This window comes from Pagrus major, chromosome 4, assembly GCF_040436345.1.
Source record: "Pagrus major chromosome 4, Pma_NU_1.0".
In the NCBI taxonomy this organism is placed as follows: Eukaryota; Metazoa; Chordata; class Actinopteri; order Spariformes; family Sparidae; genus Pagrus; species Pagrus major.
This window is the reverse complement of record NC_133218.1, coordinates 1,037,687-1,054,269: the sequence shown is the minus strand read 5'-3', so window position 1 is coordinate 1,054,269 and position 16,583 is coordinate 1,037,687. Positions and strand designations below refer to the sequence as shown.

At 46.6% G+C, this 16,583-nt stretch overlaps 1 protein-coding gene across 1 annotated transcript in view; it reads left to right on the top strand.

Annotated features, from left to right (window-relative positions):
* Positions 1 to 16,583, top strand: part of LOC140995090 (ADAMTS-like protein 3) — a 332,910-nt gene that overhangs the window by 14,586 nt on the left and 301,741 nt on the right. The window lies entirely within an intron of this gene.

Genomic DNA, 16,583 nt, shown 5'->3' with positions numbered 1-16,583 from the left:
AGAGGTGATGGAGCTAAGAGAAAGAGAAAGAAAGGTGATGGAGGTGACAGAAAGAGAAAGAGAGGTGATGGAGGTGAGAGAAAGAGAAAGAGAGGTGATGGAGGTGAGAGAAAGAGAAAGAGAGGTGATGACGCTGAGAGAAAGAGAAAGAGAGGTGATGGAGGTGACAGAAAGAGAAAGAAAGGTGATGGAGGTGAGATTTTGATTTTTAAGAATAACTTTATTCTGTCACTCTTTAAACACGACTATTTACAAATAAATATGATTATAGTCAGAAAAACAAAGACAAATCAATATATAAATAGTTTTCTTTAAAAAATCACACCAACTCCTCAGAGAAAAACAGCTGACTTTCCTTCACAGAGCACAAAACATCAGCATGAGCCCACATCAGGCTGAACTGATCCACATCCTTCATCTCTCTGTAATAATTAAAATCAATCATTATTCTGGCTTTGACCATCCTCCTGAACAACAGTGTTAGCTCAATATCTACTGCGTCATCGATCTTCCTCTTCCTGCTCACATAAACAGCCATCTTTGCTTGTCCCAACATGAAGTTTAAAAGTTGACTTTTATGTTTGGCTTTCTTGCTGTACTTAAAGCCACAAATGAACATTTGCCTGGAGAAAATCTCCCCCACTTTGCTGAACAAGCTCTCCAACAACCTGAACAACGGCAGCAAGGTTTCCGTTGTCCGGTAATTACCGGACTTTGACCGTTAAAATTTGCCGAAGTCCGGTATTTTCAAACCCCGCCGGTCAAAATGACCGGTGAAAATATTCCCTCATAAATATATATATATATATATATATATATATATATATATATATATATTTATATATATATATATATATATATATATATATATATATATATATATATATACATAAAAATAATAATAATAACAATAATAAAAACAGACAGACACACACACACACACACACACACACGAAGTGCCCGCGATGTGTGGAACGAACATTTTTCTATTTTCATGCGGAACAAAATTTGTAGCACTGGTTTATTCAGTCTTGCAAAGCGCGCAGTACCTACAATAAAAACAACAACGTGAGCGGGAAAACGAGAGGGACAGGAGAAATGTCGAAGCAGGCTAACTTAAAAAACTATTTTCTGAAACAAAACGTTCGTTCAAAGGAGACGGATGAGGCTGAAATCACGGAGGCGGCGGCAGGTGATGAGCCTCCCGCTGAGAAGAAAAAAAAATCTCGATTGTTCCGGCCTGAATGGAGAGAGAAATATCCCTGGCTGAGGTATGAAGTTGTGGATGGAAATGAAAAAATGTTTTGCTCACAATGCGAGAAGTCAGCCAAGAAGAATGGATTTACGAGAGGATCAACAAATATGAGAAATTCATCTCTCGTTGAGCACAGTCAGTGCAATGATCACATCGTTGCGGTCAGCTTATTGTCACAGCAAAAAACAATGGAAGCACAATGTGAGAAGGCTGTGGAAAAAAATAACAAGAAGCTGTGCTCTCAGCTACAAGTTGTCTTTTATATGGCCAAAAATGACGTCGCGTGTCACCAGTATGAGGGATTGACTCAGCTACTGGGAGCGGTTAAGGCTCCAGATTTTGTCACGCGTGATGGCATTTACCGGCACAGCGACTCCGTGGATGACATGGAAAAGGCACTAGAAAGTGTTGTGATGAAGCAGTTGGATGAAAAGCTAAAGGGGAGTGACTTCATTGGAGTTATTATTGACGAGACGGTAAATATTACCGTGGACAAGAAACTGATTATTTATGTCAAACTGGAAGAAAAAGGGAAGGTTGAAACACGTTTGCTGGGGAATTATGATGTGCACTCCGGGGACGCACAGTGCATATTCAACAAACTGGTTGAGGTGCTGCGCGAGAGGGATGTGGAACTGTCCCGTGTCATCGGCCTGGGCTCAGACGGAGCTAGTGTAATGATGGGGAAACGTGCTGGAGTCGGTGCTCTTCTGAGGAGAGAGAGCGCGTTTTCCATTCAGGTGCACTGTGTTGCACACCGAGTGGCACTGGCCGCGCAAGATGCTGCAAAGTCTGTGGACCAGATAGGGGCCTACAAGCGCACAGTTTCGTCTGTGTACTCCTTTTACAAGCACTCAGCTAGCAGGACCAATCGCCTCCGTAAACTGACAGCAGCGCTCAGTGATGAAGACATGACAAGCCTAAAGCAGCCCTGTGCTGTCCGCTGGTTATCGTTGCACAAGGCAGTGGAAAGCATGAAAAGTAACTGGCCTGCTCTAGTGATGGAGCTAAATGAAGAGGCAGTAGGAGGAAGTGCCCAAGCCCAAGGCATCCTGGGTCAAATCCAGCAATACAGCTTCATCGCCTTGACCCACACACTGTCTGATGTGTTACCTGTGATGACCAAACTGAATATGGTTTTCCAGAAAGAAGATGTAAATCTGGCCACAATCAGACCAATGGTTAACGCATCAGTTGCGGCACTAACACAATTACGAGATGCGCCAGGTCCAGAAGAGGAGCGGTTTGAGGCGGAGTGTGTACACAACATGTACACGGATGTCCAAATGACACACGCAAGTGACCGGGCCGTGCAGGTTTTCAAAAAGACCAGAGCAGACTACATCAAACATTTAATAGATGCGCTACACAACCGGTTCCCTCAGAATTCACTGGATCTACTGAACTGCTTTGATGTCCTCCTGAACCCCTTCCGATACCCACAGAGAACGAGTGGTAAGTTAAAGCTAATGTGATTAACTGAAATACCTTTATACACGATCTAATCATCATCATCATAACAAAAATAATAATAATCAACAGGCTGTATGACAAAAGAGGAGTGTAGCTATTAAAAATAAAATGCCATAGCATATATCGGCTTATTTATTTTTTTTTAAAGTTTTTTTTATTTTTTATTGACGTTTCAATCGCCTACAGAGAAAGAAAACCACTGATTAATTATTGCTCCGTCCTTTTGCTCAAAGCTTTCGGAGTATGCGGAGCCAGCCATCGAGACCATCATTGGTCATTTTGGGAGAGAAATCTCACGTGAGGACGAGTCGGCTGCAGCAGCCCCTCTCATCGATGGCACAAATGTTAAGAGGGATGGCATTGCTGTCATGTCAGCGCTCCGTGGGTACGGAGGCTTGGACTTCAGAAAAGGCTGTGAAGTTCTGATCCGGGATTTTGAAGACATCTACCCTGAGTGGGCTAAACTGGCAAAAATAGCTGGCGTCATCCCTGTCTCCAGTGTGCCTGCAGAGCGAGGCTTCTCTCTGCAGAACCGAATAAAGACGGCTCAGCGAAGTCGTCTGGGGGAGAGCAAGGTGACGCGGCTGATGAGAATCTCCAGCTGTGCGGAGACCTTGAACACCTTTGATTTTTCAGCAGCTGCAGAACATTTTACACGCGCGAAAATGCGCAAGAAGTGAAATAGACAGAGAGAGAGAGAAGTTAAGGGAGTAGCCGAGAGTTGTTTTGTTCTTTGTTTTTTACAAAGTGGCGGACTTTTTATTACCTATTATTTCAGCGGCACGCCGCGTTAAAAAAAGAAAAGAAAAAGAAGAGCCAGTCCAGATAGCCTACTGTTTTATGTTTAGAAATTGTTTTATCTGGACTTCAGTTTCTCTGTTATGGGCAGGCTTGTACAACACTTAGGCTATTTTTTTTTTTTAGAATTTTAGGCCTATTTAGCTTATTGTAATTGTCAGGTAGACGGCACTCAATAAAATGAATTCCAAATTGTCATGCTTTGTTATCATTATTTTATAGACAAATGTATACATATATATAAAATGCATATCATTTATCACTTTAAGATCAATAAATTTTGATTGACCGGAATTTCAAACATTTGTCCGGTAAATTGAAACCCTGCCGGTCACGTTGACCGGTACGAATTTTTTCTAGCGGAAACGCTGAACGGCAGCAGGCGCACACACTCTGAGAAACAGTGGAACACAGTTTCTCTATGAACACAGAAAGGACATACATCACTTACACTTCTGTTCATAACAGACAGGAAAGCATTGACTGCTACTGCCCCATGTAAGATCCTCCACTGTAGGTCGGCTGCCCTCTTTGTTAAAGGAGGCTTGTATAAGCCTCTCCAGGCAGGTCTGACATCACCTCGCAAGTGCAGGTGACCTCGCCAAGTTGTGTCAACACGATCATGTAGCTTGTTTTTGTTTAGACACTTTACCATCATTCTGTACAGAGCTTTGCCTTTGGCCTCTTCTAGATTTAGCGGAGTACAACTGTTGTCATCTAGGAAAAAACCAGTACAGTTACCAAACCTGGGATGAACACCTAAGGGAGGAAAAGGATCATCAGCATTTGGCACAATGACACCGTTACAGTAGTCCTCTAACAGGACGCACTCATGTCCCGTCAGACATTTTTTCCATTGTCCAAGGAGCTGCTTGATGACCCTCACTGAACATATTCCCAGGCGTGCTGCCAGTGCAGCTGCATTGTTCAAATTAGGTCCAGCAATATCCACCACAGATCCAAGAGTTAAAATCCCTGCTCTGCAGAACAGTTCTGTCACTGCTGATCCTGCCCAGCAGGGGGCGTCCAAACGTCCTCCGTATACCACTGGCTCCCTCAACAGCCAGTAGAGGGAGTCGCTGTGCTCCGATCTCTCCTTCACCAGTGTTTTCCACACTGTGAAGACTCCACGGTAGAAAGGTGGTATAGTCTGAAGTTTCAAAGTTTGTAAATCCATTAGAAACAACGAGTCCTGCAGTCCCAGACCACCAAGCTGTTCTAGGACCTTGTGTGCCAGCGGCCTCCATACCAAGTCTTTAGGGCCAAACAGCAGTCTCTGGATAAAATGGAGGCGGAAAGCAGCGCCTCTACTTGGTAAATGAATAAGTCCTTGTCCCCCTTCTTCCTTTGGGAGAAACAAAACAGCCTGAGGAATCCAGTGCAGTTTATCCCAAAAGAAGTTTACCAGGACAGTTTGAATCCTGGAGAGCAAACTAGGGGGCGGGTCCACACACGCCAGTCTGTGCCATAGAGAAGAGGACACTAGATTGTTGATGACCAGCGTGCGCCCTCTATAGGACATGCTCGGAAGAAGCCACTTCCATTTCTTAAGCCTGCCTTCTATTTTCTCCAAGGTGTTCTCCCAGTTCTTTACCAACATGGATTCTTCACCCAAGAACACCCCCAAGTACTTCAGTCCCACGGTCTTCCATGTGAGCCCTCCTGGTAGAGCCAAGGTGTTCAAAGTCTTTTTCCCAATCAGCACAGCTTCACTCTTTTTCCAGTTGACGTTGGCCGAGGAGATTTTCTTAAAAAAACCTACATTTTCCTCTAAAATATGAATATCTCTCTGTTTATTGATGATAATCACAACGTCGTCTGCATATGCGGATAACTTAACAGCTGATGTGCAACCTGGAAAACAGACACCTGAGAGCTCTTTCCTCAGCTTGTTTAGCAGCGGTTCGATGGCAAGGGAATACAACATCCCAGAAAGAGAGCATCCCTGCCGTACCCCCCTCTGGACAACAAAAGGTGCGGCCAAGCCACCATTAACTTTGAGTATACTCGCAATATCACAATACATCGCCTGGATCTTGGCAATAAAACCTGGGCTGAACCCAAAAGCTTTCAGCGTCTGCCATAGATACTGATGTTCAACCCGGTCAAAAGCCTTTTCCTGATCTATGGAAATAAGACCAGCATCAACACCCAATGAGCCAGAGACATCCAAAATATGCCTAATAAAAGTGATATTATCACTTATTAACCTGCCAGGCACATAGTAGGTCTGGTCAACATGGATGACCTCACTCATCACCTCTCTGAGTCTGGAAGCCAGAGCTTTGGAGAGGATCTTATAGTCTCCACACAGCAGAGAGACCGGCCTCCAGTTCTTCAGATCTTGTAGGTCTCCCTTTTTCGGCAACAAAGTGATGACTGCCCTCCTGCAGCTCAATGGCAGCTGTCCTTTGCACAGACTGTCCTGGAACACCTCCAGCAGATCTCTACCAACCACTGACCAAAAAGATTTGTAGAATTCGACAGGCAGTCCATCGATGCCAGGAGCTTTACCATTCCTGAGGCTCATTGCAGCAGTGTAGAGTTCATCGAGAGACAGTTCTGTATCTAACACTGTGTTAGTGTCAGCATTCACCCGAGGGAGTCCAGTATAAACAGATTCAGCCAGCGGCAAATCTTCCACATACTCTTTCTTGAAAAGCTCTCTATAGAAGCCGGTGGCATATCTGCGGATGTCAGGGGTTCCTGTTATTGTAGATCCGTCTTCAGAGCGCAGAGAGTGGATGATCTTTCTTTGACCATTCTTACGCTCTAGCCCAAAGAAGAACTGCGAGGGAGAATCCATTTGAGATACATTCATGAACCGTGAGCGGATCAGAGCCCCCTGTGCTGTAATGCCCAACAGGTTGGCTAGAGCAGCCTTTTTAGATTTAAGGGCTTCAATGTGCCCTTGACTTCTGGTAGAATCTACTAAACTCTGTAGTTCCACTACTTCTATCTCCAGGTCCTGAAGAGACCTGGTGATGTGCTTTGTGACATTGCGAGTATACTGCTGACAAAACTGTTTGATGAGACTTTTTCCAAAGTCCCACCACCGCTGCACTGAAGAGAACCCAGATTTATTTTCCTGATGTGAAAACCATAAAAAATTAAAAGCCTCTCTAAAAGACTTGTCATTTAAAAGACTAGTGTTAAAATGCCAATAAGCGCTATGGAGCTTAACGTTTTGAATGTGGAATGTACACTGAACCAGACAATGATCAGATAGACCAATAGGAACGATTTGACACCTTTTAAAAATATTAAAATGATGCTTAAAACAATAAAAGCGATCGAGTCTGGCCAGCGATATGCGACTGTCTCTGGAGTGGCTCCAGGTGTACTTCCTGTCAGTCCTGTTAATACCTCTCCACACATCCTTTAACTCACACGTCTCAATCATCTGTCTGAGTCTGACTGAAGAGGCCTGATGAGGCTCCAGGTGATTTCTGTCCAGCTTTGCATTTTCTGTGCAGTTAAAATCACCCCCCAGAAACAAAAAATCATCCGAACACTTTTCAATGGCATCACACAAAACATTTTAAAAAATCAATCTCTCAGTGCTCAAGACTGGAGCGTAAACGTTCACAAAAATCATTTTTACCTGTTCCTACTGTACTTTGACCTTTAAAATATGGCCATGCATTATTTCTTCCACCTCATGAGAGAAGGGAGTAAAGCTCTTTGAGAAAAGCACAGCCACCCCGCCACTGTTAGAGGTTTTATGACTGAGAAAGACTTCCCCCGGCCACTCCTTCTTCCAGTCAAGTTCATTTACACTGTCGCTGTGAGTTTCTTGAGCAAAAATTACATCTAGATGTTTTAATTCCATCAGTTTGATGAGAGATGCTCTTTTTATATCAGTTCTCGCTCTATTAATATTTATAGAGCCTATGTTTAAATCATTCATTGAAAAGAAAATAAATACCGATGCAACAAGGACACATATGACTAGTATGTATAGAGGTTTAGTCATCATCATCAATAAGCTGGGCTTTGGCTTTTGTCACTATTTTCCTGAGACGGTAGATTTCCTGGTCAGTGAAAGAGTCTTCGTCTTTCCGCAGCTCTGCCACAGACCTGACAAAACCTCTGAGGTCAGGGAAGAAGCTTTCTGTTTTAACGGCCCTCTGCCCTTTAGTCTGAGAGAGAAACCTTTTAATTTTCTCAAGAGGATAAAAAATCATCTCACCCTCTTGTGAATGTGTCCACTCACACTCATCATCTGACGCTTCCTCCAGTGTTTTCTTGTTCTTGGCACTGCTCTGCTCTTTATCAGCACTGTTTTTTCCTTTTATTCGTCTTGGGTTGTGAAACTTCACACATGTTTCCAGCCATCACTTCATCTTCAACATTTTGACTGCACCCTTCGTTCTGTACCTGCTCTTTTCCCCCCTCAGAGTTTACTTTAGTCTGGACCTGTCTGTCACTTTCATCTTGTTGTTTGACAACCTGCTCTCTGTCCTGTGTGTCAGCCTCTGACTCCTTCTCTGCAGACTGTTTGGCTAAAAGCTCATCCGGCTCCAACACAGGCCGCGGTGCGTCAGGCGCGACCGACTCGCCCGCGGGCCGCACAGCGGCCCGTTCGGGCGGTCGGTCAGCCCGCCCGACGCCTGCCGGCCGAGCCGGCACCGCCGACCGAGTCAGCTGACTCGGTCGGCCGGTGCCGACCCGGCCCGCTCTCTGGCCTCAGGGCAGGAGCGAACCACATGTCCCTCATCCCCACAGCCAAAACATTTCATGGTTTCAGATGTTGCAAACACAATGTAGCTGAAGTTGTCAACTTTGAAATTGAAGGTCAGGTTTAGATCCGCCGTGTTGTCTTTGGGGATCATAAAGACCTGTCTTCTATGACACACCACATGTTTTAACTTTGGTGACTTGCACCCCAGAAGAACCATTTTAATGGGAGACACTAGCTGCCCGTAGCGCGACAGCTCTCTGGCCAACTCCTCATTTTTAATAAACGGAGGTGCGTTAGATATCATGATTTTCTTTGCTGGATTCACCAGCGGGAGAACAGGTGTAAATGAATCATGAACCACGATACCACTCTCAACAACCTTCTCGACTTTACTAATGTCATCTAGGAAGATGACAATAGCGCTGTTCATCCGAGAGGCAGATTTTATACTTTCAAACCCAACAACCTCTCCAACAGCATAGCTGGCCTCCTCCACTGAACAGCCGACGTTTGGTGAAACCTTCACCGCATGTCTGCGTGTCAGCTTCTCCAGCTCCACCTGACTGCTGACAACAGGCATGATGCCCGACTGTCAACAGCTACCGAACAAACACACTACAACAAACAATACAACACAGTCAACACAAACAAAACACTTAACACATAGAAAGTAGAAAAGTTAGAAACTCACTCGCTCCGTAGGTCACTCACTCACGATCACTCACGCTCACTCATGCGCACAGAGAGAGAGAGAGAGAGCGAGAGAGAGAGAGAGAGGTGATGGAGGTGACAGAAAGAGAAAGAGAGGTGATGGAGGTGAGAGAAAGAGAAAGAGAGGTGATGGAGGTGACAGAAAGCGAAAGAGAAAGAGAGGTGATGGAGGTGACAGAAAGAGAAAGAGAAAGAGAGGTGATGGAGGTGAGAGAAAGAGAGAGAGAAAGAAAGGTGATGGAGGTGAGAGAAAGAGAGAGAGAAAGAAAGGTGATGGAGGTGACAGAAAGAGAAAGAGAAAGAAAGGTGATGGAGGTGACAGAAAGAGAAAGAGAAAGAAAGGTGATGGAGGTGACAGAAAGAGAAAGAGAGGTGATGAGGTGACAGAAAGAGAAAGAGAAAGAGAAAGAGAAAGAGAGGTGATGGAGGTGAGAGAAAGAGAAAGAGAAAGAGAAAGAGAGGTGATGGAGCTGAGAGAAGGAGAAAGAGAAAGAGAAAGAGAGGTGATGGAGGTGAGAGAAAGAGAAAGAGAAAGAGAGGTGATGGAGGTGACAGAAAGAGAAAGAGAGGTGATGGAGGTGACAGAAAGCGAAAGAGAAAGAGAGGTGATGGGGCTGAGAGAAAGAGAAAGAGAGGTGATGGAGGTGACAGAAAGCGAAAGAGAAAGAGAGGTGATGGGGCTGAGAGAAAGAGAAAGAGAGGTGATGGAGGTGACAGAAAGCAAAAGAGAAAGAGAGGTGATGGGGCTGAGAGAAAGAGAAAGAGAGGTGATGGAGGTGACAGAAAGCGAAAGAGAAAGAGAGGTGATGGGGCTGAGAGAAAGAGAAAGAGAGGTGATGGAGGTGACAGAAAGCAAAAGAGAAAGAGAGGTGATGGGGCTGAGAGAAAGAGAAAGAGAGGTGATGGAGGTGACAGAAAGCGAAAGAGAAAGAGAGGTGATGGAGGTGAGAGAAAGAGAGAGAGAAAGAAAGGTGATGGAGGTGAGAGAAAGAGAGAGAGAAAGAAAGGTGATGGAGGTGACAGAAAGAGAAAGAGAAAGAGAGGTGATGGAGGTGACAGAAAGAGAAAGAGAAAGAGAGGTGATGGAGGTGACAGAAAGAGAAAGAGAAAGAGAGGTGATGGAGGTGACAGAAAGAGAAAGAGAAAGAAAGGTGATGTAGGTGACAGAAAGAGAAAGAGAAAGAGAGGTGATGGAGCTGAGAGAAAGAGAAAGAGAAAGAGAGGTGATGGAGGTGACAGAAAGAGAAATAGAAAGAGAGGTGATGGAGGTGACAGAAAGAGAAAGAGAGGTGATGGAGGTGACAGAAAGCGAAAGAGAAAGAGAGGTGATGGGGCTGAGAGAAAGAGAAAGAGAAAGAGAGGTGATGGAGGTGACAGAAAGCGAAAGAGAAAGAGAGGTGATGGGGCTGAGAGAAAGAGAAAGAGAAAGAGAAAGAGAGGTGATGGAGGTGACAGAAAGAGAAAGAGAGGTGATGGAGCTAAGAGAAAGAGAAAGAAAGGTGATGGAGGTGACAGAAAGAGAAAGAGAGATGATGGAGGTGAGAGAAAGAGAAAGAGAAAGAGAGGTGATGGAGGTGAGAGAAAGAGAAAGAGAGGTGATGGAGCTGAGAGAAAGAGAAAGAAATGTGATGGAGGTGACAGAAAGAGAAAGAAAGGTGATGGAGCTGAGAGAAAGAGAAAGAGAGGTGATGGAGCTGAGAGAAAGAGAAAGAGAGGTGATGGAGGTGAGAGAAAGAGAAAGAGAGGTGATGGAGCTGAGAGAAAGAGAAAGAGAGGTGATGGAGCTGAGAGAAAGAGAAAGAGAGGTGATGGAGGTGACAGAAAGAGAAAGAGAGGTGATGGAGGTGAGAGAAAGAGAAAGAGAGGTGATGGAGGTGAGAGAAAGAGGAAGAGAGGTGATGGAGGTGAGAGAAAGAGAAAGAAAGGTGATGGAGGTGACAGAAAGAGAAAGAGAAAGAGAGGTGATGGAGGTGAGAGAAAGAGAAAGAGAAAGAGAGGTGATGGAGCTGAGAGAAAGAGAAAGAGAGGTGATGGAGGTGAGAGAAAGAGGAAGAGAGGTGATGGAGGTGAGAGAAAGAGAAAGAAAGGTGATGGAGGTGACAGAAAGAGAAAGAGAAAGAGAGGTGATGGAGGTGAGAGAAAGAGAAAGAGAGGTGATGGAGGTGATAGAAAGAGAAAGAGAAAGAGAGGTGATGGAGGTGAGAGAAAGAGAAAGAGAGGTGATGGAGGTGACAGAAAGAGAAAGAGAAAGAGAGGTGATGGAGGTGACAGAAAGAGAGAGAAAAAAAGGTGATGGAGGTGACAGAAAGAGAAAGAGAGGTGATGAGGTGACAGAAAGAGAAAGAGAAAGAGAGGTGATGGAGGTGAGAGAAAGAGAAAGAAAGGTGATGGAGGTGACAGATAGCGAAAGAGAAAGAGAGGTGATGGAGGTGACAGATAGCGAAAGAGAAAGAGAGGTGATGGAGGTGAGAGAAAGAGAAAGAGAAAGAGAGGTGATGGAGGTGAGAGAAAGAGAAAGAGGGGTGATGGAGGTGAGAGAAAGAGAAAGAGAAAGAGAGGTGATGGAGGTGAGAGAAAGAGAAAGAGAGGTGATGGAGGTGACAGAAAGAAAGAGAAAGAGAGGTGATGGAGGTGAGAGAAAGAGAGAGAAAGAAAGGTGATGGAGGTGACAGAAAGAGAAAGAGAGGTGATGAGGTGACAGAAAGAGAAAGAGAAAGAGAGGTGATGGAGGTGAGAGAAAGAGAAAGAAAGGTGATGGAGGTGACAGAAAGAGAAAGAGAGGTGATGGAGGTGAGAGAAAGAGAAAGAGAGGTGATGGAGGTGAGAGAAAGAGAAAGAGAAAGAGAGGTGATGGAGGTGACAGAAAGAGAAAGAGAAAGAGAGGTGATGGAGGTGAGAGAAAGAGAAAGAAAGGTGATGGAGGTGACAGAAAGAGAAAGAGAAAGAGAGGTGATGGAGGTGACAGAAAGAGAAAGAGAAAGAGAGGTGATGGAGGTGAGAGAAAGAGAGAGAAAGAAAGGTGATGGAGGTGACAGAAAGAGAAAGAGAGGTGATGAGGTGACAGAAAGATTTTTTTTTTTATTTTTAAAACCAAACTTTAATTTTCAGTCCATACTATGTCACACAACTCTATCAAATTCAATCACACAATTGCAACAGAGAAAAACAGGACATAATCAACTGAGCAACAGAAAAAGACTCAGAAACTCAGGACTAGTGAGTCCTCCTGAACTGAACACAAAACACCATTTACAGCCCAGGTCTTTACAAAACCCTCTATCTGGTCAGTCAGCCTGTAGAAGCTGAACTCCACCCTCAGCCGAGCTGCCAGCATCCCCGTTACCATAGCCACCACCTCCTGTGACCCCTGACCCCTCACCCTGTTCTTACGTGTTTTCCACGTGACTAGCTTTGATAACCCTGAGATGTAGTTGATGAGTGTGTGTGTTGCCTTCTTCTTTGCGGAATAGCGTGGCCCATAGATGTATAAACAGGAAGTGAAGTGCTCCCCTAACCCCTGAACCCAGCCCTGCAGCAGCCTGAACAGAGGCTCCAGTCTGGGACACTGGACAAAGAGATGTTGTAATGTCTCAGTGTCAGAACAGAAGGAGCAGCTGACCCCCGTGCTAGGATCAAGGTGTGCCAGATACCTGTTTGTAGCTATGGCCCCATGTACAATCCTCCACTGGAGGTCGCCCGTCCGTTTTTCAACGGGGGGTTTGTACAGGGACCGCCAACAACCTCCTGGAGAAGAGCCCCTGCCAAAAAACTCAGTCCACCTCGACACCTTCAACTCGGCCAGAGAGCGCAGGCCTGCCACCTTCAGGACGATGTTATACGCCTCCTTTCTCCCCAGAGACTCCAGGTCTCCCAGCTGTGGGGTCCTCAGAGAAAGCAGGAGGTCCTCCTCCTCACGCCACTGGCCAACCGCAGGAGAAACCATCAGGGCAGGAAACACATATTCATGCTGCTCATCCCACTGGTCCAGAACAGTCCGGTCCTTCACGAACCCCCTAAGAACCTCCGGCAGGGACCCACAGACCTCTGCCACCAGCCTGTGCAGCACTCTGCTGGACCTAATGCTGAGTCGCTCTGCCAGGTGGGGGATGGAGGTCCCTAGGGGGTGGCCCAGCTTCAGGCAGCCGGCCTCCCTCAGTCTGACCCTGAGGCTGTCGGAGGACAGGACCCCCGAGGTGATAAAACTGTTCCATAGAAGAGGTTCTTCAAAGAGCCACATCCCAGGTGTTACTGCATCCTTCCGCTGGAAAATGAAGACCTGCGCCGCCTCGAGCACCGACTGGTAAAAAGATGTCAAACCAGATAAGTCCACTGAGCTGAGCTCAAGCAGAAACAGATGTTTATTGTACCCGAGACGACCGGCCTTCCTCAGCAGCAAGCAGGCTGTGTCCATCCACGGCAGACCAAAACTGTACAAAAGCCTCTGGGCCGTCTGCAGCCTGAAAGCCGCGACCCGCGCCGCGATGTTGACCAGGCCCTGTCCACCCTCATGTACCGGCAGGTGCAGCACCGCTGATCTCAGCCAGTGGTGTCCCGACCAGAAGAACTCCACCGTCTTCCTCTGGATGGCTTCAACCAGGCCCCTCGGTGGCTGCAAGACCCTCAGCTTGTGCCAAAGGGTCGAGGCAACCAAGTTATTGACAATCAGGACTCTTCCCCTGTAGGAGAGCTGAGGGAGCAACCATTTCCACTTAGACAGTCTGGCACACACTTTCTCCATCACACCCTCCCAGTTCCTCTTCTGAAACTCCTCACTCCCCAGAAACACCCCCAGCACCTTCATGCCCTGCCTTCCCCAGCTCAGGTTCCCCGGTAACACCGGTGCCCCTGTTTCCCCCCACGACCCCAACTGCAAAGCCTCACTTTTCCCCCAATTTACCCTTGCTGAAGCAGCTTTGCTGAAAAGATCCAAGGCATGTGTTAGAAAAGACACGTCTCCCTGATTCCGAACAAAAACATTAACATCATCAGCATAGGCCGAAACCACCAGTGGGGGGCGATGAAGCAACCCCGGCAAACTGATCCCAGACAGCCTGGATCTCAACTTATCCAGAAGTGGCTCAATGGCCAACGAGTACAGCTGGCCAGAGAGTGGACACCCCTGCCTAATGCCCCTCTGTACCTGCACTGGACAGCTCAGCCCCCCCCCCACCTTGACCAAACAACAAGCTTCATTATACAACAAACTCAACAGTGAAACAAAACCATCTCCAAAACCAAAAGCTCTTAAAGTGGAAAAAAGAAACCCGTGATCAATTCGATCAAAAGCTTTCTCCTGATCTAACGAGATGACACCAGCATCGATATTATGCAATCTACAAATGTCCAATAAGTCTCTCACAAGAAAAAGATTGTCAGTAATGGTTCTGTCCGGTACACAGTATGACTGGTCCCTGTGGATTATTATTCCCATTACATTCTTGAGTCTGTTTGCAAGCACTTTGGATAAAAGTTTATAGTCAGTACATAACAAAGCAACCGGTCTCCAGTTCTCCAGCAAAGCCAGATCGCCTTTCTTAGGCAGCAGTGAGAGGACTGCAAGCCTGCATGATGTTGGTAAGATGCCGGTCCGAGAGGACTCTCGCAGCACCTCACACAGGTCAGTTCCCAGACACCTCCAAAAATGTTTATAAAAATCCGCCGGGAGTCCGTCCAGTCCAGGAGCGCGACCAGAAGCCATCTGAGCCACAGCAGCGGTGAGCTCCTCCAGAGAGACCTCAGCATCCAGCACCGCTCTGTCCCCAGACGTCAGCTGAGGGAGGTCCTGCAGCAGCTCGTCCACACACTCTCTGGAACAGTCCTCCCTCCTGTAGAGGGCGCTGTAAAAATCCACAGCATGCTGCCTCATCTTCACTGGGTCCGTGGATAAAGAGCCATCAGGGAGGCGGAGACAGACCATCTGCTTGGTCTGCGACACAGACCTCTCCAAATTAAAGAAAAAAGAAGTGGGAGCGTCCATGTCTCTAATATTTATAAAGCGAGACCTGACCAGGGCCCCTTTAACCCTCTCCTGCAGGAAAGAACCTAGTTCCTGCTTCTTAAGCTGAAGTCTGCTGCTGTCTGTGCTGCTGCCAGTAAGAACACTGTTCTCTAAATCCCCAATTTCGTTTTCTAGGTCCTGAATGACTCTCCTGACTGCTGCTGTGGAGTAACTTGTGTATTGCTGACAGAAAACCCTAATGTGAGCCTTTCCCACCTCCCACCATTGACTCAGAGACTCAAATTCCCTCTTCCTGTCCCTCCATGTTCCCCAAAATGTATGAAAAGTCTGACAGAAAACTTGGTCCTGTAACAGCCTCACATTAAAGTGCCAGTAGGAGCTGCCTCTGGTGGTTGGTGAGCTGTGAAACTCTACAGTGACTAGATGATGGTCAGTGAAAACTACTGGGATAATATGGCTGCTCAGTAGCCTGTTGCTGTAGCCATAGCTGATGTAGAGCCTGTCCAGCCTGGCTGCCCTCACCCTCCCATCAACCACCCTTACCCAGGTATACCGCCTCGCCTGAGGATGTTTAAGCCTCCACACATCCACCAGTCCTGACTCTAAAACCACCCGTGACAATAAAGCTGACGACTGCAGGTGAGGCTCCTCCCCTGTCCTGTCTACTGTGAAATCTGTCGTACAATTCCAGTCGCCCCCCATCACCACACATTCACTCTGATCACACTGCTGCAAGAAATCTTTTACTTTCTGGAAAAAGTCCAGCCTGTGTGCGCCCTGGTTCGGAGCATAAATATTAACAAAGCAGAAGGAGATGTCCTGTATTTCTGCTCTGACTGCTACAGCCCTGCCTGTCTCTATCTCTGTGGTGGACAGGATGTGGACGTTCAGCCCTGGAGAAAAGAGGACGGCCACACCGGCAGATAAGTTTGTCCCATGAGACAGGACATACTGTCCCTGCCACCACAAACCCCAGTCTGTCTCATTCCCTACATCACTGTGTGTTTCCTGAAGAAAAATAATATTCAATTTTTTCTGTGTGATCATTTCTGAAATAACCGCCCTCCTCTGTTGACTCCTCCCCCCGTTAATGTTTAAAGAGCCTAACCTCACCTGGTGCATCTTAAACTGAGAGAGAAAGATGGAGACAGGAAAAAGAGACAGTAAGAGAAGGACCACCAGGTGCAACACAATCATCATCATTTTACTTACGAATTTTTCGCCTTTTTGACCCTTTCCCTCTTTTTGCCCTAATCATTTTCCTGAGCCCTGTCAAGTGTTTCTTTAACCGAAAACGTTTCTTCTCATCCAACAAGTCCAAGCCAACAACCCTCTGTAGAGTCGACACACTCCTAATGAACTTCTGAACATCAGGAAAATGATCAGCCACTTTCACAGACTTACCAAAGGTCTCATCGAGGAACAGGTTAATGTCCTCCAGTGTGTACAGATCTCCACCCCCTGACTGGGAATCTGCCACAGAGACACAGTCAGAGTCGGTCTCAAAGTCCATATCCTCATCCCCCTCCACTGCACCTGAGTCTCCGTCTGCAGCAGCCTGACTGTGTTCAGATGAAGCTGTCTGTCCTCTGCTGCCTCCTGAACCCTCTCCATTCACCTCCTCTGCTCCTCCCTGTCCCTCCGCTGCTGTAGCTGCTGCAGCTGCTGCCCTGTCTTCATTCCCTGCTTCCCCGCCTGTCTCG